The 22,959-nt window shown below is 39.9% G+C and overlaps 1 protein-coding gene across 1 annotated transcript in view; it reads left to right on the top strand.

The window, feature by feature from the left end:
- The first annotated feature begins 819 nt into the window (after positions 1-819).
- The window catches only part of LOC122535563 (transcription factor Sp9-like), a 124,734-nt gene continuing 102,594 nt past the window's right edge, over positions 820-22,959 (top strand). Inside the window, exon 1 of the mRNA XM_043667221.1 lies at positions 820-1,714. The gene's annotated coding sequence lies outside the window, so the exon portion shown is untranslated. The remainder of the gene's footprint in view (positions 1,715-22,959) is intronic.

Here is a 22,959-nt window from a genome sequence, read left to right as displayed (position 1 = left end):
AGAGAGAGAGAGAGAGAGAGAGAGAGAGAGAGAGAGAGAGACAGAGAGATGGACGGACACAGCCCGTTCACAAGGTAGAAAAGCGAGACAGTGGCCGAAGAAGGGCGCGCGAAGGCCAGTGAAGGGCGAAGGGGGTTACGAAATACGGAATGAAACAAAAAGAGGCAGCCGCGGAGCAAATTATAGGGAAAAATAGGGGAGGGACGAGGCAGAGAGGAGGCACAACGCGAAGCCCTGTGTGGTGTGGCATTCACGAACGAAGACGATCAGGTGGACTGGCTTGGAAGAAGGATAAGGAGGGTGGGGTGGGGGAGGGGAGGGAGGGGTGGCGCCACGGCAATTCCAGGCTCGCGTTCAACGTTCGCCGTTGGAGTACCGCGGATAGCCGCGAAGTTAGTACGCAAGAGATTCAAACAGAGTCGGGAGTGTGACGAGGAACCGGGTGGTGTCGTCTCTCCTGTTTGTTTGCCGCCTTCGAGAATACCGGCAACCACCGTAGCGAGCAACGTGGAGAAGGAAAGAGACCGTGTACCGTGAATCGGAAGGAGTTGTGAGCCCGACAAAGTTCGCACAGCATCGTCTAAAGAGGAGAGGGAGAGAAAGAGAGAGAGAGAGAGAGAGAGAGAAAGACAAGTACATAATACGCAGCTCTCTCTTACGTGTTACGCGCGGTCAGTGCGAGAGGCTGCGACGTGCCGCGAGCATGCGTCTGCGACGGACAGCCCTTAAGGCGGACACGCACCACGCCGACTCGTCGTCGTCGTCGTCGTCGTCGTGGTCGTCGTCGTTGTCGTTGTCGTTGTCATCGTCATCGTTGTCATCGTTGTCACTGTTCATCATATCCGTGAATGCTTGCTTCTCACCATTGCTACCGGACGTATGCACGCGCTGATACCTGCCGCCGAGAGGGCGAGGAAGGGACGAACAGGTTCGTAGCCGCGCGCATGTCACCGATCGAAACGAGATCCGTTGCTCAACGCGATCCGCTCGCGATTCACGCGCCACGAAATCAATTTCACCCCTCGCTCTCTTCGAACCGCCTACGCGACGCTGTCTAAACAGCGATCGTCGATATTTCGAATCATGTTGGTACGTGTGGAACGAGCAGTGACTCGACGTGACCTTACGTTTAATACCTTACAGAACTGTACCTTACACATTCCTCTAATTCTGTGAACAACAATTCGCGGTGTTGTGATCGATCGATGCGCGAATTCTAAGAAAAGAGATACGTGCCGGTGGCTCGTTGTGTTTACCGGATCGGCGAAAAGCGCGACACGACCTTCGGAATTAACGCGCTCCGAAACAGAAGTCACGCAGTTAATCTTCGTCCGGCTCGATATCGCCGGCCGTCTTTGTCGTCGTTGCGAAGGGCAAACGCGTGGAAAATTTCTCACTCAGTCGAACTGAAGCAGCCGCGCGATACACTAGTGGCGTGGCGTGAAAAGAATGTTCCCGTATCTCGTTAATCGGCCAGTGAATCGAGTCTGTGACACAGTGCTTTTTATCGGTCAGTGTGGACAGTGGCTCGGCATGAACACATCGCTCTGAGGTGCAAACGTAGTTCGAGGATCACCGGAAACTGTGCATCGTCGCCGTGTCGTCGTTTTTTTGGATCCACGAGGCCGACCGAGCCGGCAAGCTGGACGCGGAGGTCGGAGGCGGCGGAAGCCGCAGGGGTATCAGCCCTCCGACACACCTCGGCAACATAAACGTGAGTTTTTCCTTCGACATTCACGTACAACCCCGTTCATAAGTATTGGAAGAATGAAACGAATTTAAAGATCCTATTCGTTATTCGAAATCGTTGAACAATATGTTTGCATTTAAGTCATTCGATCCAGAGGTATTTTTATACCGTTAGGGAATTTTTTTACTTTGTAGAAACAATGGAACAGGTAACATCTAGCTCGAGACTCACGTTAAACTTTTTTTTCTGTTAAAATGCTCGAATGTAAAGATTCAAAATCAGTTAGTTAGAGAAGAAATAATATACGCGATATACTGACGACGTGTGATTGATAAAAACATGAAAATCATATCGCTTAAAGTGGAGCGCAAATTTTTACTTGAAATTCATTTCTTTAATTGCATTCATTAAAATACAAGACTGCATTGTAGACACTCGCATTTCAATTACTACTGCGCTTTGAATATTTTATGAATTTTTACGTATTATATAGTACATTGCATGCTATGCAAAAATCCGTGATATATTTATTATACTAGATTCCACAAAATTTCATCGAGCTTAGCTATTTTAAACGCTCTAAGAATTTTCTATCGAACGCAATTTCTGTTTTATCAACGAGATGTAGATTAGGAGACTGCGAGAGGTGACAGATAATTGTTTATTCAACACTCATAAAGATTGCAAGTTAATTTCTGCAAATATTATTATTATGTCTCTAGATCGTTTTTATATACTCGCGTAGATGTAAAAAATCTAATCTGGATCAATTATCTATACAACCTAACGCTTACGAACGGGAATGTACATACGTACATAATTGATCTCTTCAAGTTGGTATTTCCAGCATAAATTGGAATAAATTGTAAATTATTAATATATGTGAGTTATTATAATTACAAATTATTATTATTTTCATTTTAACGCATATTCTAACGCAAGATATAGCACAATTTGTTAGGCATTTCTCAATATTTGATGTCAATTTTCAAATCAAATTTATGACACGACATTCAAACGCTTTTTGCATAAATTGGAATAAGTTGAAACCTGCAGTTTATTAATATACACTGCGCTAAATAATTGTTACAAACGGTTCACTTTATGACGATAAATCATAAACGAGTTGTTACTCGACAGTATCTCTACAATTTTATTGAATTTGTTACGAATAACATCTGTGATATATAATTTAACAGCTCATATTTCTTCCATACATTGAAACGAGTTTAAATTTGTAACTTGAACGAGTTTATTAACAAACCTACATCGTAGCCAAATACGGCTTTTCACTTTGACGATTGATAAGACGCGAGATGTACTTGAAGAATTATTGCAACTTATTATCAATACTATTTTTAGTCTTAGTTATGTGCACAGTAGCAATATTGTTAAAACACGTTTATAATTGTACGACAAGTATTTTGCAAAGCAGATCTATTTGAGAAAAAAATACATCGATCATCCCTTTTTTTTTCGGTGTTCTCCTTATTTCTATTTTAATCACGCTCGTTAGTTCAAACGATGCGTAACAAGTGAAATTTTTTTATCCACGCTTCGTTTTATTGTAATTCGTCCTGCACGTGTGCACGTGTCGACTGTGTGGAATCGAATAAGAAAAGACAATGTCGCGACGATTTAAAGTTCAGCGTAAAGGGTTTATTCAATCACTTGATGATAGGTAATTATCGAGAGGGAAACGCACACATGCAAACGACGACAATACCGTGCAAACGGATTGCATTAGCATTTTCTTCCATTCTTTACCTTCGATTAACAACCGTGGTTACCGGGATATAATATTCCTATGAATATTTCAGAATGACTGATGCAAGATGAGTATTGTTGACAAAACAATTTTAAACCGCATAAACACGCTTTTATTGCGTTTTTATCGTAACGTAATAATTTACGATAATTAAATATTCTCTGCCCCGTTCTGGGCGGAACGTGTAATTTTCGCGTGGCAGTCGACATGTCAATTGAAATTTATTTATTTGAAAAATAAAAAATAATAGAATTCGCGTTACCGAATGATAAATTTCATTGGCAAGCTCGATGAAAACGCGCTCTGGCAGTAGACACCAAAACAGTAGAACATAACGATAGCAATAGACAATATAAGAATGAAACGGGGATTGCGAAGATTCATTTGAAATTCATTCGTTTATTGTTTATTGTATTTTACTACATTTCGACATTACAAAAGCACCCAAATGATTCGTTAATAGCTTCTGAATTTTGCGCTCGAGAGCAAGCACATTATTTCATTGCACTTTCGTCATAAAAAAAAAATGTTACAAAGATTATAAAAATTAAAGATTCCGTTCCAAAAGCAAAAAGCGTAAATTTCACACACGACAAGCATGTACAACAGTGTAACGTTTAATCTTTCTTCTCTTGCAAAAGTGAACGAAATTCCGCTCACAGAGGGTTAAAACGTTGAACACTCGTTCAACCACCAAAAACTCTCAAAATTTAACGGTTTCAGAGGGAAGAATCGATATTGGTGGGATCGGCAAAGTTAATTCTAGAGTCGTGATTCGATTGTGCGAATTCGTCTAGATAACCGCTAGTCAGCCGTTCGCTGATATGGCAAACGTTACTATGTTGCTATACCCGTTTCACGCCCACCATACATCACGCGTCCTGCTCGAACCTACCTGTCGACGTACATGTCGCTTCAAAGGTGTTACACGTGCTCTTAATAAATTCCCATCGTAAAAACATGGCGCAAGGCTACTCGCCTTCCGACGTGCTGTCGTAAAATATAAGTTATTTGCAAGTGTTATCATCGTGTGTGCTTGCAGTGTCTGCGAACGTTTTGCGAACGTAAATCTACTGTCATTTTTTCTACGTTTTAATAATTTGTAGCTCGATATGAAAGATACGGTGCGATCGCGAGAGGAGACGATTTTATGTGAAAAAGTTTTATTCTTCGAGAAGGAAGATTCGAGGCTTCGTTTTCGAGGATATTTCAAAATTTGCTTTCAAGTATGTCACGTCTATTAATAGACGATAAGCTAATTTTTAACTAAACAAAGTTCAAACTCTATTTACACTTGAAAACGAGTCTCCAAATGGAAAAATTCTATTCTACACTTTTGACTTACTTCTGACCACAGTTATTTAAATTCAAGGATATTTAACAAGTTTCCAAGGCTTCACAAATTTTTCTCTCTTTGGCATCGATGTATCCGGAACACATCGTTGCAAGTTTAATGGAAGATTAACAATAGAAGAAGATACGTTTGCTACATTTTCAAACACGGGAACTGCGGTTTCCATCCGTTTTCAACGGACAAAATTTTATCCTTTCCCTTCGACTTATTTTTTTCATCTGGAGTCGTCCCTTTTCACCGCGCGTACCTAAACGAAATTCAAATGTTCGGAATGGATTCGGTCGGAACGGCGTGACTAATTTAAAGAAAACCGGCTAGAATTTTATATATACGGCGGAATAAGTGTATATACATATATCGGAGAAGTTATGAAACCATCTGTAGATATAGCGGAGAGTAGGCCATTCGGTCGAGTTGAAACGCGGCGGAGAGCAGACAGTCGTAAGAGAAAGAAACACAGTGCCGGCACTTTGCTGACACACCTCCACACAAATCTAATTAATTTATATCCTGAGAGAGGCGCCACTAGGGATGCTAAACCCGACAGGGAAAAAAGAAACGAGAGACGAGAGGAAAGGTAGCGGTAGTGGTGTATCGGCTCTCCCTTACGAATCTCACAACGATCAAAGAAGATCGTTCCTTACGGCTCTAGAGGGAACCCTTCTTTCAAAATGGTCTCAAGAACGTAAATCCAAATACACGCGTGAAAATTTCCATCATTTGTTTCCAATTGTTATCAATTTAATCGCTTTCATTGTTAGTTCCAATCGTTGCATAGCCTCTTTCGTAACTGATATGCATTCATCATTGCTGTCACGCATTGGTAATTACTTTATGCAACATAATATTGTAATTAATATAAAATAAACCGGTAATGTGACGTTTTTTACTGTTATAAATTTTTCTCGTTTTTCTTTTCAATTTTTTTTTTTTTTTTTTTTTTTTTTTTTTTTCTTTTGAACGAGAGAAACACACGTGTCATGTTTCTATAATCGAAGATTATTTTTATGCTACGCTTGGTCGTTGGGAGAGATACTTCAACATATTTACATAGGATCGCGAAGCGTTAGATAAAATATAAAATTGTGATTATTAATATTTTCGAAACGTTAAGACTAATTAACAGGTACTGAAAGAGGCATAATGTAGGGTTAATATCATTTGAAAAAAGAAAAAAAAAAACATTTGAAAATTGTACGAAGATATGAATGAATGAAAGGAAGGATTTTGACAACAACTAAAGCTCTCAAATAACTGTCGGTTATATGATCAGGATAGAACGGAAATAACAGAATGAAACATACGCGCGAAAAACACACGCTGTAATACAGGTGAATGGGCTAATTAACCTGTCTCCCCCCCCCCCCCCCTCCAGAAAATCTACAGGTCGCGCGCACGTACCACTCGAACCCTCATTAGCGGTTTACCCTGAGCGTCGCGTGAACTTTGCACCTGCAAATTGCCACCTCTCTATTTAACCGCTTGCGAAACGCCACCGACTCTATTTGGATGGTCTCACCCTTTCTTCGGCTGAAAAATCCGACTGTACCATCGATAGTGACGAACTATCGAGCATTTTGAAATCGTTTCAGCGAAAGATTCGGGAACTCTTCAGGGTCTTCAAAGTGCTTGGAAGTTATGTTTAAATATCTTCAGAGCTAAGTAAGGAATCATATTTAAATAGCTAGATTGAAATATCCTCGACAGAGTAGTTGGAAGTTTAATAATTAGATCACAAATTTTTATGCCTTCGCAGGGAAAATTTAGAGTCCTAAATTTATCCAGAGCCCTGAAATATCCAAAGTTCGAAATAGAACGATTTTTCAGTAGAACGATTATTTGATCGAGGTTCTCTTATCTTCGAAAATATAAATTTGCACAAAAATTCGCAAACTTTTAATAATATATAAATTAATAATATAACATTCGTTAAATAAATCATGATATTCATATAGAATTGATCAATAATGATTTTTTTGGGAGAAATTTCGCATACTATGAAACTGAGATTCGAGCGAATCTATCACTAATCATCGAGTTGATCTACCACAGGGTGGGACAGTTATCGAGCGAATCGATGCAGCTGTTGCAGCATTATGCAACAAGGGAATAAAGACATCGAGTCCTGTTCTTGACGGGTGGTTTCGGGCGCTCGTTATTGAAAAAAAGAAGAAAACACGGGTTTGCAACGAACGATCCGACACGATGACACCATAACGTTGAATTAGGGTCTTGTTAATCTGTTTACATTGCATAATTAACGGGGTTGCAAAGAATATCGAAAATCTCGACATACAAACAGTTTCTGCTTACATAGAAAACATAGAAGCATAAATTTCATTGAGACGTCAAGCTTGATCGATAAGAAACGAAGGGAAATGGCGAAAAATTAATTACCCCCTCCACCCGTGATAATGGCACGGACGAGATTAATAATTTGGAAGGCGGAGATGAGGCTTCAAACATTTACGGCTCGGCGAGAGCACGTGCACGGAATAAAATAAGCGAATTATGCAGATGAGAATTCGATTCCGTCACTTTTGATTTACGGTCGCCTGCCTTTCAAGAGGCAGAAGCAACAGGAGTGAAGGAACACAGATAGAGAGATATCGAGAGGAAACGAAGTGGAATTTCCCTCTTGTGTGTCTCGTACGCGAATACCTTCCAACTATTTACGTTCTTCAGATAAGTGCACTATTAACTAACCTCGTGCTAATATCTACGCCTATCATTAAGATAATTGTGGAACCAGCGGCCCTCGAGGCCACGAAAAGGCATCATCGCGGTCTTCCAGCTTGCCGCTTGCATTGAAACTCGTACACTTCGTTCTTTTCGTTACGTATCATCTACTGTTGCTCACGAAACTGTTCCAAACGTTTGCAGAAACTTTTTGCGAATGTACAATCATGTTTGTACAATTGAAGTTTCATCAACGCCGTGACGACTAGATAGAAAATTTTCATTCACATTCGTGCATTAGGATGTAGTTCTCTCTTCATTGAAATTGAATGAAATAAAATAAAACAACTAGTTGGATTAATTCCACTTTTTGAAAATGTAAGTCACGATGCGAACTGACGTTTAAGCGGAGACGATATGCTGCGTTGAAAAATATGGAATTAGGGGACCAAGCGCCGATTTAATTCGTCTTCCCTTTGATTACATCGCCACTGTGCGAGGATGCTCGTTTCTTAAAACATTCCCGTAGCAATTGCTTTCGTGTATCCGCGTAATATATATCGGTTTCGAATGTTCAGCGGGTAAATAAATTTATTATTTATCGGCGTCTTTCTGTGAAATCGGGCAACAGCGACAGGATCGAAGATTGGATTAATCGAACCGACTCGATTACTACCGCGGCACGATAAATGGAAAACAGTCGGGCGATTGCCTTTGATTCGTGCTTTCCCTTCGTGTCGTTAATTTCTTAACTGTCGTGAGCAACATGTTCCCCCCGCTCACAATTTGTCCAAGAAATTCTGTAATTTATCAATCAGACATTTGGACACTCGCAATGAGAACATATTCTTGAATTTTATTATAGAAAGTGGTAGTTTCTATATTCTTAATACGTGGCTAATAGCGAAGTTTAAAATCAATCTTGAACCTTGGATGTAAAGATTACGAGATATTTATGGGACAAGTAGAATTACTTGCGAAAGTGTTCGACTCTATATTGTGTCTATATTATTCTAAAACATTTTGACGCTTTGTCGATACCGTAATGAGATTCGACAATCATGGTTATGTTAGTTTGAGTTTGAAAATTACGAGTCTAAAAATTACAAGACGTTTATTCACATCAATCAACTTCGATATTCAGTAGAACTATCTTCGATACTTCATACATGTCTCAAATAGCTATTCACGCTGTATCTATTCTTTGTCATATCTTGTGACATCCATGTTACATTTTCGTCTTCAAATTTGACTAGCACAATCGTAGTAGTATACAGGTACATAAAAATATACGTTCGTGAGCTGTAGATCGTATGCAAATCAGTGACACGTTGATGAATATGCCGACAAATAGAGTTCGCAATTATACGAACGAGGATTGTCTTTTCCGTCGTTCTAGTGGCGCTTCTCGCGGTGAAAGATGGAAGCGTTTCGTGCCACGCGGGTTCGACAAAATAATTTTCCGCGTATTTGTAACGGCCGCGACTTGTGCTCCGCACGGGAAGCGGATAGCGCTACGCGCCGCGATTATTTCCACGCGCGGCGCATGGAAACGAAAAGAGAGCGGTAAAAACCGGCGCCTTCGTTGCCCCCGGCGAAGACTGGAAGCCGTTTCGTAATCGCGGCCTGGCTCATTTTCTGCACGACTGCGCGGGAAATTAGATCACCTACCTCTCATCCCGGTAGCGAGAGATCTAGGCAGGTTTCATCGCACGATACAGGAAGAGCCTCCTTCTCTTCTTCTTTGTCCTCCCTCTTTTATCCTTCGTCTTTCGCCTCTCATCGACAGCTTGTCGCTGATAATTTAGCTATTAGTCACGATCAACTCTCTCGCGCCCCTCTCCTCCTCTCTCTCCTTTATCGAAGATAAAATCTACTTCGTGCTGAAATACGTTTTTGTATTACACGCCGATTAATTTCTTACTGGTCTTTGCCAGGTGGAACTCCTTTATCCTCTACGCATGTTCCTCGACCGTTATACTTCGGTATACTTGTTCCGTTATCGACATTTATCAGGCAGCTTGTTGCTCCTCGTTGATTCCGCGGTTTGACCATCGTGGCGTTTAACTGTTTCTCAACAATAATGCAAAACGAGGATACAGATAACGGGCCGTCTGTTAAGGTTATAGACAGGAGACGAGCGTAGGATAATTGCAGGTAATTCCTGGCCGATGAGTTGGGCGTTTATGTAGAAAGTGTATTGGATTGTGCAATAGGTTCGTTCGACTTTCCTGCAAGTATTGTACTCAAATAATGCCGAGTAATTAATCGGATCGTCTAGCAACAGCGACGAACGAAGAAGAATTGTTATAAATTTACTTCCGTGTAAACGGAGTGAAACAATCAAAAAGATATAAATGATATTTAGCAACGAAAGATCCCTTTGGTTTTATCGGATGAACACATATTCAATTGTCTTAATGTTCATATTATAATAACATCGTCTTAGCATTCAATTTCAATTTCCTCGATCGAAATTCTTAATAAGAGCGCTACGAAATTTTTCCAAACAATCCGACGAGCGCGGATGAAGCATAAATATTACGTAATTATTCGTCCAATTACCGATTACGCAAAACAATAAGGGGAAGAGGATTATTCACGAGCGTGTGCTATAGAGAGGATTTAACGTAACGTCTCAAGCGTAGGGAACTTGCCCTCTTCTCAAACTTTCTCCCTCCCGTTGGATCGTCCTCGTCCTCGTCCTCCTCTTCGTCGCTTCGTTCTCTTCGGCTCTTTCTGACTTTGCTTTTGGCTTGGGCCGGGTGTAATCGGTTCCCCGAAGCCAGGGCTCATTATCGACCCGTCGGCCTAGCAATTACCTGCGAAGCCTCTTTCGACTTCGTGTGTGCCAGCCAGCACAGTTTCCGACTCTCCACGAGGCCTTCCGAGATCCTTCGAGGATCTTTCCAGCGTGGAACAGAGAAAAGAGACGAGAAAGAGAGAGAAGGGAAAGCACGGAATATCCAGAGAAACGGCAGTCTGCGTTCGTTGCTGCTGCTGTTGTTGCGCGCTCTTACTTCGAGCAACAACACGATAATCTTGAACAACCGATGATAATTACTGGACGTGCCAGTAGTGTGCGATAATTGCCAAGGTTGCGAAGTTCGCACCAGTTACCAGAGGAGGAATTCGAGTCGAGGGAACTTGGGAATTTAGATTTCGTAACGAATTTTTCCTTGTCACATAAGGGAGATGATCATTCATTTCTTCGCGCAGACTAGGAAATTCTTTTCACGAAGATTCGACGAGATTTGTTTGAATTTTCTGTTATTCTCTATAGGCCAGACAATTTCTCACTCACTCTCTTTTCACAGCGACTCTTTGAGCTTTTCGTGGAAAATTTCCACAGAAGGACGCGTTCATAGAATACAGATGGAGAGATTTTTTTTTCTCTCGCAGCGATTCGTCTTCGAATTACATTTGTCGCTAGAAAAGAGAACTCTCTCGCCGTCGAAGTTAGAATAATGTTTGTTGCTATCTTCAGAAATACCGAAGAATTTCCTTGCATCGTCTCCTTCGAATTCTTCATTGTCACAAAAAAAGAAAAGAAAAGATTGCCCCACAGTTGGAACGATAGTAATGTCGACCACCAGCCTACCTCCGAACTGCAACTTCCTGCATTAATGAATACAACTGTAATATGAAGCCTGTATTATCGCAAGAAACGAGTCTGTTTCTATTAGTCGCGTCTTGTCTAACTAGTTGACTATCTGGTTCAACAGAGCAGCACGTATACGTGAATATATCGCAGGCAGGTAACGATAGTCATGGTAATTACGGGAAGACCTAATTTTAACGATTTCACCGTGACGGCAAGAAACGAAGAAAAAAATGGAAGTACCTACTTCATCTGTTTGTCAATTTTCTTTTTCTCTGTCGTTCGTGCCAACTATTCAGACAGAGACAGAGACAGAGACAGAGACAGAGACAGAGAGAGAGAGAGTGTCGGTAGTTGCGAGAGCAGTTTTTTTTCTTTTATCACGTACAACATCTCGTAGTTTCTTGCCTCTCGCACGGTTGTGTGCAATCGGAATTCGATGTAACATCGGTCAACGAATTTTTTTCAAAGTACAGCGAAACCTGTTCGCGTCTGTTGATTCGCTTCATCGTGTTCCCACGACTGGCAGCAGAAAAGGAAATTGCCGACAGACGATAGGAAAAACAGTTGGACACAAAATATAATCGGCAGATAATTATTGACGCACGTATCACAATCGGGTCCGCGGTGAGAACAGGAAAATCAGGATCGTAAAACGCGAGATTCTGATTATAGCCCCTTACTGGATTTGATAAAAATTACGATTCACGTGTACTCTGTGTCGATAAAAGTATGTGGGCATTTAACTTAATTCTGTGAAATCTACTGTATATTTATTGTATATATATTTAAGAACACATTCTAGTAATAAAAATTGATTTATCTCTTAGATAAATGAATGTTTATTCGATGCGTAAGTAAATGACAATTTTGGAATGATGTTAAATGTGGAGGTGATTTTATCATGACGTGTGGATATTTTAGTTAAATTTATAGAATAGTATTTAAAGAAAAAAAAGAAGTATACCCTCAACTTGTAATATGCAGATACAAAATTGTTATTGGTAAATTAAATATTTAATGAATTATTGGTAAAATGTACTGTCTAATATAACAGAAAAAATTAGATATATTATACATATTTTCCCTTCAAATAAACACGAGAATGAAAGTGTCCACATATTTTCGAGCGGCAGTGCACGTCGATTTCTTGTCTTCTTTTTTTCGTTTGCATTGGCTGACGTGACAAGTGGACAAGTCGAGTGACGTAAGGGCATTTCTTTTATGGAATTTCCTTGAAAGACGAACATTTGCGAACGAGTCAGCGAACGAAAATTGGTCGAGTTCGCGTATATGGCCAGTCGAGTTCGTGGAAAAGCGTTAAGTGCATCTCGTGAGACCGCGACCTTAACGAAGAGAACAGGCCACGACAAAAGGCAATTTTGCAGATGGCGGTGTCAATAGTGGAGTCGATTTCCTTGAGTACAACGAAAGTGAGTACTCGCTCACGTGCGAACGTTTCAAAAAAGTATTCTTCGTACTTTCGCAATTATTAAATTCGAGGAGTTTCCTTAAATCTCCACACATATCACAAATTGAATTCTCATTTTTCAACGAACGATGTAATTACATTATCGTAATCACGATATTCAACCGGGTGCAATGAGATCTACCATATCAGACTCTGTAATAATGTTCTTCGAATTATCGATGGCGCACTTCCTTCGCCAATCACGTAACTCAACGTTGACTCGACGAGGTTCAAAATTGTGTCGATGATTTTCCAACAACAAATCCCATCGGTCGAAAGATTATCCTCTTCCCGTCGTTAGCGCGGTTTTACGGTTCAAATCTGCCCGATGCCAGCGTGCGCGTAAATGGAAAAAGAATAAGAAAGAAGTTGAAAGTTACTCGGTCGAAGAAATACGATTCGACGAGTGGTTTTGTTCTCGGCGAACGACGTTACGCAATTTTACGAGTGACATCCATCCTTTTTTTTTTTTTTTACGAGCATAGGTAAGTCCGGTGTGGCGCTACTCGCATCGGGCGACAATTTGGCTCGGTTTCGTCTGCACGAATTAATTAACGCAACGCGCCACGGTTGAAATTAGCCGACCGGCATCGGGTTCGAAATCGGGCGGCGTTTCTGTGCAGTGCGGTGGAAAGTAATTAGGCGTCATTACTGCATCCCGGTAACGGGGTACATGCTGGTCTGGATTCAGAGAGTTTTGTGAAGTGATTATTTTTATTGTCATTTCCGGCTGGTTTCTCGGAAATCACGTACGCAAGCTACACGAGAGCTTCTTCCAGCCGTTCGTTACCGCGTCGTTTCCCTCTTTATCGAGGAGCCAGCTTCCTCTTCTCGTACGATCGCTCGTGGCTTCGTTTCTCCATTCACGACTCACGATTGGAATCGATTCGATCGATCGTTAATTTGTTCAATGGAATTACTTTCGATGTGATCTTCCATCGACGATTGAACAATTCTCGTATTAGGTTGTTGAAGATGACTGGGTTTCTCGAAAGCTGAATTTTCGTCCGTTGTCAAAGTGTTTTATAAATTATTACAATCTTTAGCACGGATTTTCAAATACGACTTCCCTCTTTTATGAATTTCGTTTATTGTATCTTTGCAGTTGTTACCTAGCAAGTAGAAAAGAAGTAATTAAATCAATTAGTTCCAGACACACGTTTTATCCACACAGCTACACGGTATATATAATTAAAACCTTGTACAAATCAGAGTAAGATGCTCGTAAATGTTTCCGTGTAGAAAACACGTTCTACCAGTATATTAATAGACGTAACGAATAAAATGTCTTTGATTTTCTCCAACACTGATCCAACCGTTAAATAAAATTCATTTATTAATAATCTTCGCGTGAATCTGACACAAGGAATAAGGATCGTGCAACAATTCGACGTGATCGCGTACGATTCAATTAACCATCTATCGATGGTTGCGTTTCGCGACTATCACGAACAACGACAGTCAGTAATTTTCGCGCGGTACATCAACATCCGTCAGTCGTTTTTAACATCGTTCGGCACAGTATATCATCGGTTTTGTTCCAAGCGCGAATTCTGCCTGGGCGCTTGGACTTAACGCTCGCGGCACGCCCGGAACGTCGTAAGAAAAGTGGCGGCATTACGCATAACCGCAATGAAATTCGCATTACGCCGCGCGTAATACGTGCATAAAGTATTCGCGTGTGCAGTAACCCGCATAAAATGCTCCGAGTTGTTGGCGTTCTCCGGGGCAGCCTCGTTCCCGGCACGGACGTAATAGATTTATTTCGGAGAAAACCGCGCGGCCGCGTCCCCGTTCGATCGTTATCTCGCGTTGCTTTCGCTCCGGTAAAGCTCTCGAAGCTCGAAATTTTGAAATTGGAGAGACTTTGGATGAATTGGAAGATCGGAGATCTGGGGCTGGATAACGAAAGTAACGATAGATGAATTAACGAAAATCATAGTGCGTGATGAAAGATGAAAAAAAAAAACTGTAGCTTTTTCTCCATTCGTATTTTCGTGAAGGTAATTAAAATGGATGTGGATTAACTTAATATGCAAAAATATATAAAACATTGGAAAATATTTGGCAGAAGGAATAAATTCCTGCTTAGGCTTCATTCTTTTAATTAGGAAAATTGCGTATAAATAGGCAATTTAATATTACATTGACTATATTAATACATACATCCTTCATTCATTTTCTACAGTTATATCTCTACTTTTACAATTGAGTATTATAATACAAATTGCGATGAATCCTTTATCCATCCTCTTGAATTTCCATTTATAATTCCACTTTCACAATCGTAAGTAATTCTATTCCGTTGCAGTGAATACATAAATTTTTTATTCATTCTCTTCAGTTACCATACTTTTATGATCGCAATTCCATCATTGAATACATAAATACATAAAATTTTCACTCATCCTCTTTGATCTCCACTTATAATTCCAGTTTTACAATCACCGACAGCTCTATACATAAATTCTTTATTCATGTTCTTTGACTTCCATCTATAATTCCACCTCGTCTGTAATTTTAGAAGCCTCAAAACGTTTGATTGATCTTCCAACAATCTCTCAAACCTGTCTCATTTTCTTCAGCTAAATATAGCGTTTACACCGAAGCGCTGGTAAGCAAGCGCAATGAAATTACACCGAGAGGTAGAATTTATTTCGGGTGAAACTTGCGGCGGAAACGCAGCGTCCCGCCGCTGCGTTCGATCCGGCACTGATTCGCGCGCGGTTCTTTTCGTTCTTTCTTTCTTCGTTGCCCGCGATAAGATTAAGAAAGAACGGCTGAAAATTCGAAATTGCGGCTGAGCGTGCCGACGGTAATTTGCCGGCTTTCTAGCCGATCCAATTTGTCGGTACAAATGGCGGTGATACGACTTCCGTAATCGTTTTGGAGAACGACCGTGCACGCGTAAAACGTGGGTGTGGAAGGCGCCAGCAGCTCTCTCGCTACAGCTGGATCGTGTTTCTGGCGTGGCGATACCGGTATCCCTTCATTCCTGAGTAATCGTCAGGCCCAAGGCACGCTATCCGCCATTTTCTAAATACGTTGCCCGAATATCGAATCGTTCGGGTCTGTCGAAACCTCCGTGCCTCCTTTAAAAATATGTACCAGCAGCGTGCGCTACTTTTCGAAATACTCGCGCGTTTTCTTTCACCGACGACGTTTGAACGATTTCAAACGAAATCGTCTACATCACGCGATAAATTTCTTCATTCGAGGTATCTTCGCGAGGAGTTCGTCGCAAATGTTTGCAGCTGAAGTTATTAATTTTTCTGTAGAATACTAACGACGTGATCGGGGATCATTTGGAGTTTCAATTATTTAATTGGTTAAAATGCAGAAAATTTTGCTCCGTCCACTTCGAAATCTGGATTTCGATAATTTCAAACTCATTTGGTAATTACACATGGTTCCTTGCATTTTCAAACGAGATCTCGCTTATAAGTGCAAGTTTATAGAATCTACGTACCTATTGATTAACTCGATTGCAAAAGATTTTTAAAAGCGACGAAACAGTTTTTCAAAGTGAGAGTTTTAATAGAGGTAGAGAGCAATATATATAGATACTTCGTTCCTCGATTAATTATGTAGATACGTTTCCAGCGTGTCGTTTCCGACAACGTTGGATAATTAGAAAATTCGAATGTTCAGGACAGTGCTTTCATTGGAAAATGGAGTTTCAATACGTTTTACTTTGTTACGGTTTATTTTCGCCGGGGCCAAACAGTCGTTTATTATTAGCTTGATGCCTCTTCACGAAGATGCATTCCGGGAAGAGTCGGGCTCCGTTGGGCTGCCAGCCTTTGGATTTCTGGAATTCAGAGGTTGTCGCTCCGAGTTAACCGGTTAACGCAATGAATTTATTGAACAAAGCGGCGACGTGGCACATCGTCCACCGACATCTGACATCTTCTTTCCGGAAACGGGAGGGATTAGCGCCTCGAACGTCTTCCGCGTAATCGCGAGATAGAGACGAGATGTTCAGATAAAATCGGAAAGGGGAAACGAAGATCAGAAAGAAAGTCATCTCTCAATGAGTCACGATAAACGATAATAACAAATATTCATGAAAACGAAGTATAAAATGCGAACGAAGTTGCGTATGTCTTCAATTAAGGGAACGCTACTTAATTTGACCAATGACTAAATTGATAGAACGAAACGAAATGTTTTTGTTAATTTAATTATGGTCAGATCGAAATCACAGAAAGCTAATAAAACTGTCCAGCAGGTGCAGTTAATAATCGCGAGATTATTATTAAAATTTTTGAAACAATCTTTAACTAACAATTTCTAAACAATTTTGAATTTTTCAAAAGTTGTTATCACAAATGCAAAATGAACCTCGACTCGAGAGAAACACGAACTGCGCGAGATCGCGCCACAGAGTTGCTCGCGACGATCCGTCCGTGAAGAAAACGTCGGCAATTATCCGTCTCCCGAGAAAAGATCACTTAGCGAAAACAGGTATCCGTTTCGCTCGATCGACGCGAGAGAAGAGGTTTCCTCGCAAGGAGAATTATTCGTTCCTACGCTCCAGGTGGACGTAGTAACGAGATAGTGCGTCAAGCTGAGCGTAGTACGCGCATCAGTTGGGAAAGCTTAATCAGGATGCATCGGTCGAGGCATCTCGAATAGAGCACTCTGACTACGTTTTAATTACTCGCCGCATCGCCGGCAATGTAGAATGACATCAAGATGCCCGTGGGGTGACGAGCAGCGCGAGAGAAAGGGAGTAACGTAAGGAAGGAGCGTTGACCGCGTGTAAAGAAAAAGAACAACGTCGCCAATTTTCCAGTTCGCGGCCCTCTCTTTAATCGCCGCCCGATGCAAATACGCATACGAGCGATTGTATCGGGGGCAGCTCGCGGCATCGATAACAGTGCTGATAAACACTGTGTTACGAGCTCTTGCGAACCTTCTAACTTTATTAGCGGCAATTGATCGTCGATTGCGTGTCCGCGAACTTTGTATCGTCGGTGATCGACGGGGAAAAAAAAAAAAAAAGAAAATTCGTAACACGGGAGGGAGTTATTAGCGTGTTTCCTGAGGTTTCGCAGCAGCAGGGGCAACAAGTGTCCCTAGATAGAGTTATTTGCGTAAGGTGCAAGTGATTCCGTGATTACCCATTTCTTCTTCTTTTTTTTTTTTTCCTTTTTATTCCCTTTCTTTAGTATTTGCGGAAGACGGAAGAGAATTTCTTTATTTAAATACTTTGAAATTATGATGAACGATCGAAATGAATTAGCCAGCTATGTAGACATTGATCAGCTTAAGAATTCGAAAACGTTATAAAAATAGTGCGCTATCTCGAAATATTTACGTATATTTACAAACCTGTGTGTTGCGTAGAATATGAAAGCTTGTGCTTGCTCTATCTAAGTATTATCTACTTAATTTGACATTCAGTTGAACTCTTCATTTTCTTGCCTATCTCTATTAATACGTTAGTCATTCGTGACCAGCCATATTTTAGGATGATTAAAATAACTAGATAGTAACACAATTTATATATATATATATATCGTGACGTAATATTTTCTAAATATTAAATATTCCAGCCAAACGTGTAAATATTTCGTGCGTCAGTCAACACGTTGTTAATCGCTTGCTGAAAGCTACAAAAATGGTTTCTAAAAATTGGAGAAAGAAGGCCAGCCTAGCCCGCATCGTTAAATATTCGCCAGCACGAAATTCGTCGCTCTGGCTGAAAAAATCCTACCTGATCGCGTGTTCATCTATCGCGAGGGCCTTGAAACGTATTCGGATTAAACCTCGGATGAGGTTCTAAATCCTTTCGTGTGACGTTTTTTCCCCAATCCGTTCATGCTCGCTGGCCGTTTCTTTCTTCCACGAAATTCATACAACGTCCGAAATTATCCCACGAAATTATGCCGACCTATCACGGACCGTTTTCAAATACTTTTGACAAACTTCCTCGGTTCTCGGCTTCTCGGAAAGTAACCTCGACGTTTCGCCGTTAATTCGAGAGAAAACGATGACTCGATTAACACTTTGATCCGCGTCCAGGTGAATAATTCTCAGTTTAGAACAAATTAGAACAAAAATATCAGGGGAAAGTTTCTTACGTTGAAATTTTCAAGGAAACACCTTCGTAAATCGGGAACGTGTTGGTAGTCTTGAACAGAAGAAAATTTGAAAACAATTTCAGTATTGTAACTGATACATAAATCTAAATAATACAAACTGAAACTGGTTACAAAGAAATTAATCACTGGTCCAGTCTAAGAAACTGATTTTCTAATTCGGACCACAAGTGTGTGTGTGTGTGTGTGTTCTAAATTGCTCCATGTCCATTTTTTTCATTATTATAGAAAAATATCTTTATTACAAAAAAAAAAAAAAAAAATTGTTAAGAATCACTCTGTAGCGTAACAAGAAAATTTAAATATATATATTTGGCAAAGTAATATCAATTAATTTCAAATTCGGAAATTTCTCTCATTGAAATATTTCAGAAAACGAGCCAATGGAATATCTAACGATGTCAATGTAAATACACGGAATAATGAATAAATTTGAATATTGCTATTACACGAGTCACTTGCACGTGTCTCGTAGCCAATATCACAGTTGAGCTTTCGTTTCGCGATTGGCATCGTCAAAGTGTTAATTATCGGTCTTTCGCGTCGGATGGCGGAGGCTGCTTTCACGCGAACGATCTTAAAAGGGCAGCGTATCCTAAAAAGCGAACGTTAGACCGTCGGGTTCACATCTCGACACGACTAGGCGATGCTTCGGGAAGAGAGGTTCCCACGTAGTCCGAACGTTCGCTGGTTTCAGAGATCGTCGGCATGAAAACGGGGATAATTGTGGCTTCGTAAATACCGCTACTTAATACCCGAGCGTGCTGCTTCGTACTTACACGCGTGCATAGATAGATATATGTATGTATGTACGTACGGTTGGTCTAGCTAGCTAGCTAGCTAGCTAGCGCGAGTACTAGGTTCGTGGCAGCGTCAGTCCGTTTAGAAATCGTTCCTCTCTTCGCGCAACGTGTAGAAAACGAGGTAATTGTACGCGGCGCGTTGTGTATCCACGCCGCAGATATCCACTTCCGGCGCGGATCTGGCTCGCTGCAATTTCACGCCATTCCGGTCACCGATTCCCTTCCTAAATCCTTGCTTCCTATTATGATATTGTTCCTTCAATGAATGCGTTGCATGCAGTTAGACTGAGAAAGCTATTTTATTCAGGTGTACATATATATTTTTAAACGAGAAATGGAATTAATAAATTAATCCTTTGAGTACGCTATAGATGACAGCTATACAATTATAAATCAATATATGATATTGAAATGAAATTTGCTCTTGTTTCAGTCATTACGTTTTGGAATATAACTTGTTCTTTTCAATGAATTTGGTTCAGTCGTATGTACATCGCAAAGAAAGAAATGTCATTACTTTGGATATTTATACGTTTTTGATAAATATTTATAAAATATTTACATCAGCATTTGCATATTCTTGTCTATTGTTGAAGTCCGGGCTCATTCTATGCATTTTCACACATACACATGCGTATTTCGTATACATAAATTTCTTATGCATGAACGCATTACCATTTACATCTTATCTATGAATTAGCGAAGGAGAAATCTATTTGTATAACGTTACCTACGATTTTCTATTTTTTTTCAGGTAAAAATATGACAAATTGAATGGCTTCATGCTACTAAGTAAATGACGTGTTCGTATCTACACGTATCTACACTATTACAGGCATCATAAAGTATAACTTGTTTTAAAAAAGATATAAATAGTACTCCGCTGTTAAAATTAAATGCATACATACCATGTCCTCGTTCGTAAGTGTTAGAACACATTTTGCGTAAATTGATTTAAAAAATCCAGGGAACGATCAATGGATTAAAATTCGGCGTTATTGTTAAGAGTCGTTAATAACGATTGGGCAGATAATCGAAATTGGTTGAATCAGACATGAAATTCGAATACGAATCTAGAACGTAATAACAATCTGTAATTAAATAACAGGAAGAAAAATTGAATACATGAATATGGTAGAATTTAATTTAAATATCGTGATGATAAAATATCGTCGTTATTGAACCACGGATGATCATGGATATTTTAAAAAATGTCATCCAAAGTTCACTGAAATGTATAAGAATTACTAGTCGTTAAATTGAACGCGTAAGTTCTTCTAAAATACTACAACTTCTATCAATAATCCTATAATCCATAAATGTCCGAAGAATAATCTTCTAACAATCTCTCAAACCCATCTCGTTTTTCCTAACTAACTATAGTATTTATTCTAATGCATTTAAGGATAATAGAATTGCACTCAATAGAGACAGTGTGAGTCGAGTCACTATTATGTTCGTTGGACGTTGTCTTGCGCGTGTTGTTGAGTGTCAACTAGCTATCCCTGGATCAATTGTAACGTCGAGTAAAAAAGGACTGTTGATTGCAGCCATTACGCAAATTGAAGCGGCGATGCATGGCCAGGTTGACTTCTCAATGCTACGCACGTTCCTTAGATCAATCGAGCCGTGGTATCGAGCTTTCGGTCGTTCGCACGACACGTACGCACGATGATTATAATCGTGGCCCGTCAGGATCGATCGCAATACCGAATCGGTGATCGTTACGTCCTATATCGAAATCGAGATCGTTCGCTAGTGGTGAAACATGCATACCAAGATTTTTAATGTAACGGAGAACATAAGAAAGATACAGTGATTACAAAAAGCATTTGCATGCCAGGATTTATGTATATCAGTTAATTTTCATATATCAAGATATATATATATCCAATCTTTATAATTATAATGGAATTATTACTAAGCGTACTGAAAGTAATTATGCAATTGAATGATATAATAAACGCTACAATAAATTTAACATTCTATTCTAATATGTATAATATGAATATATATTAGAATAGATATGTTAAATTTATTGTAGCGTTTATTATATCATTCAGTTGCATAATTACTTTCAGTACGTTTAGTAATAGTTTCATTATAATTATAAAGATTGAATATTAAAAAAATGTAAAATCTAAAAAATATCGAGAGCAAATACTTTTTGTAGTCACTAACAAATACTTTTTGTATTCTCTTTTCGGTTCCTCATGAACTGTGAAAAATTACACTGATAGAATGGTTACAAGATACTGAAAATACTTTCCTTTATTTCACAATTAAAATACTAAAAACTTATAAATACATACGTAAAATATATGGTAAAACATTATTGCACAGAGCGAATAATAGTTTCGACATAGAAAATTTTTTAACAATTATTAAAATGCATAAAAAAGAGATATCTTTCGTGATCCCTGATCTTAGTTGAACGTCCATTAAGAGTTAAATTCACGTCGAATTTTCGACGAAGACGAACCAGCAAAAAAATTTACGGCCACGGAGAGTGTTTAATTGGAAATGTCATATGACTCTATCGAGTTCAATCGAGGCTAATTATGGCAGACATTAATCACACAACGTAATTAAGAATAACGAGCTCTTATTTCATCTTGTTCCACCGAGGGAAACTGGTTTTCGAATAGAGAGAGAGAGAGAGAACGAAATTTAAATATTTTAATTTGTGCCGACTATTCGCTCACAACACTTTTTCGTGCCTTGAACTATACCTCTTCGACATGCAATTAGCAACAATATTTCCCCGGTCGGTTTACCCTTCACAAATATACGTAACGTACGCGTTAATAGAGAACGTGGCTTTTCTCATTTGTAAACGATTCCGATGCACGTAATTGCCTGGCGAATCGAAATATTTTAAAGTAACAAGCAAAAACCGAAAACAGCGGGTGATAAGCGGATCGTACGAGCGCAACCATGTGGCTAAATTCACGAGTGACATTGGCAACAGTTTGACAATACACTTGGACGCAGGTAATATGCGCAATTTTCTGGCCCCGATAATCTACGCGTGCTAATGTGTACACTTTACGTAAAAATAAATGCAAATGACGCGAAGTAGAATTGTTCGCTTGGGGAAACACAAAGTTGGTAAACTTGTACCGAAGGAAATCCGTACCGATCAGTTTTGATTGCGTAATTGCAGAGTTAATCGACCTGCCCGCTGGAGATTAATTCCTCGAGAACTCGTTTTCGTTCGTATCGTTCGTTGCACAGTTCGATGAAGGAAAAGAACCGTAGGTACACTTGGGGAGAATTAGGAAGTACCGGCGGTGTTCGTATCGGCTACGATCTACCGGCGAGGACTTAATCGAGAAATGCCCGTCTTGAAATGCTTCCTCGATAAGCGGAGCTCCGTAATTAATTGCCGATTTCTGCGCGGGGAAGGAGTCCGTGGATTTTATCGCCGACGGAGAACTGGTTTTTGCACGGACATTCTTTCTTTTTCTTTTTTTTTTTTTTTTT

Source organism: Frieseomelitta varia, unplaced genomic scaffold (assembly GCF_011392965.1).
Source record: "Frieseomelitta varia isolate USP_RPSP 00005682 unplaced genomic scaffold, Fvar_1.2 scaffold_737, whole genome shotgun sequence".
Lineage (NCBI taxonomy): Eukaryota > Metazoa > Arthropoda > Insecta > Hymenoptera > Apidae > Frieseomelitta > Frieseomelitta varia.
Note: the sequence above shows the minus strand (reverse complement) of the source record. Positions and strands in the feature narration are given on the sequence as shown.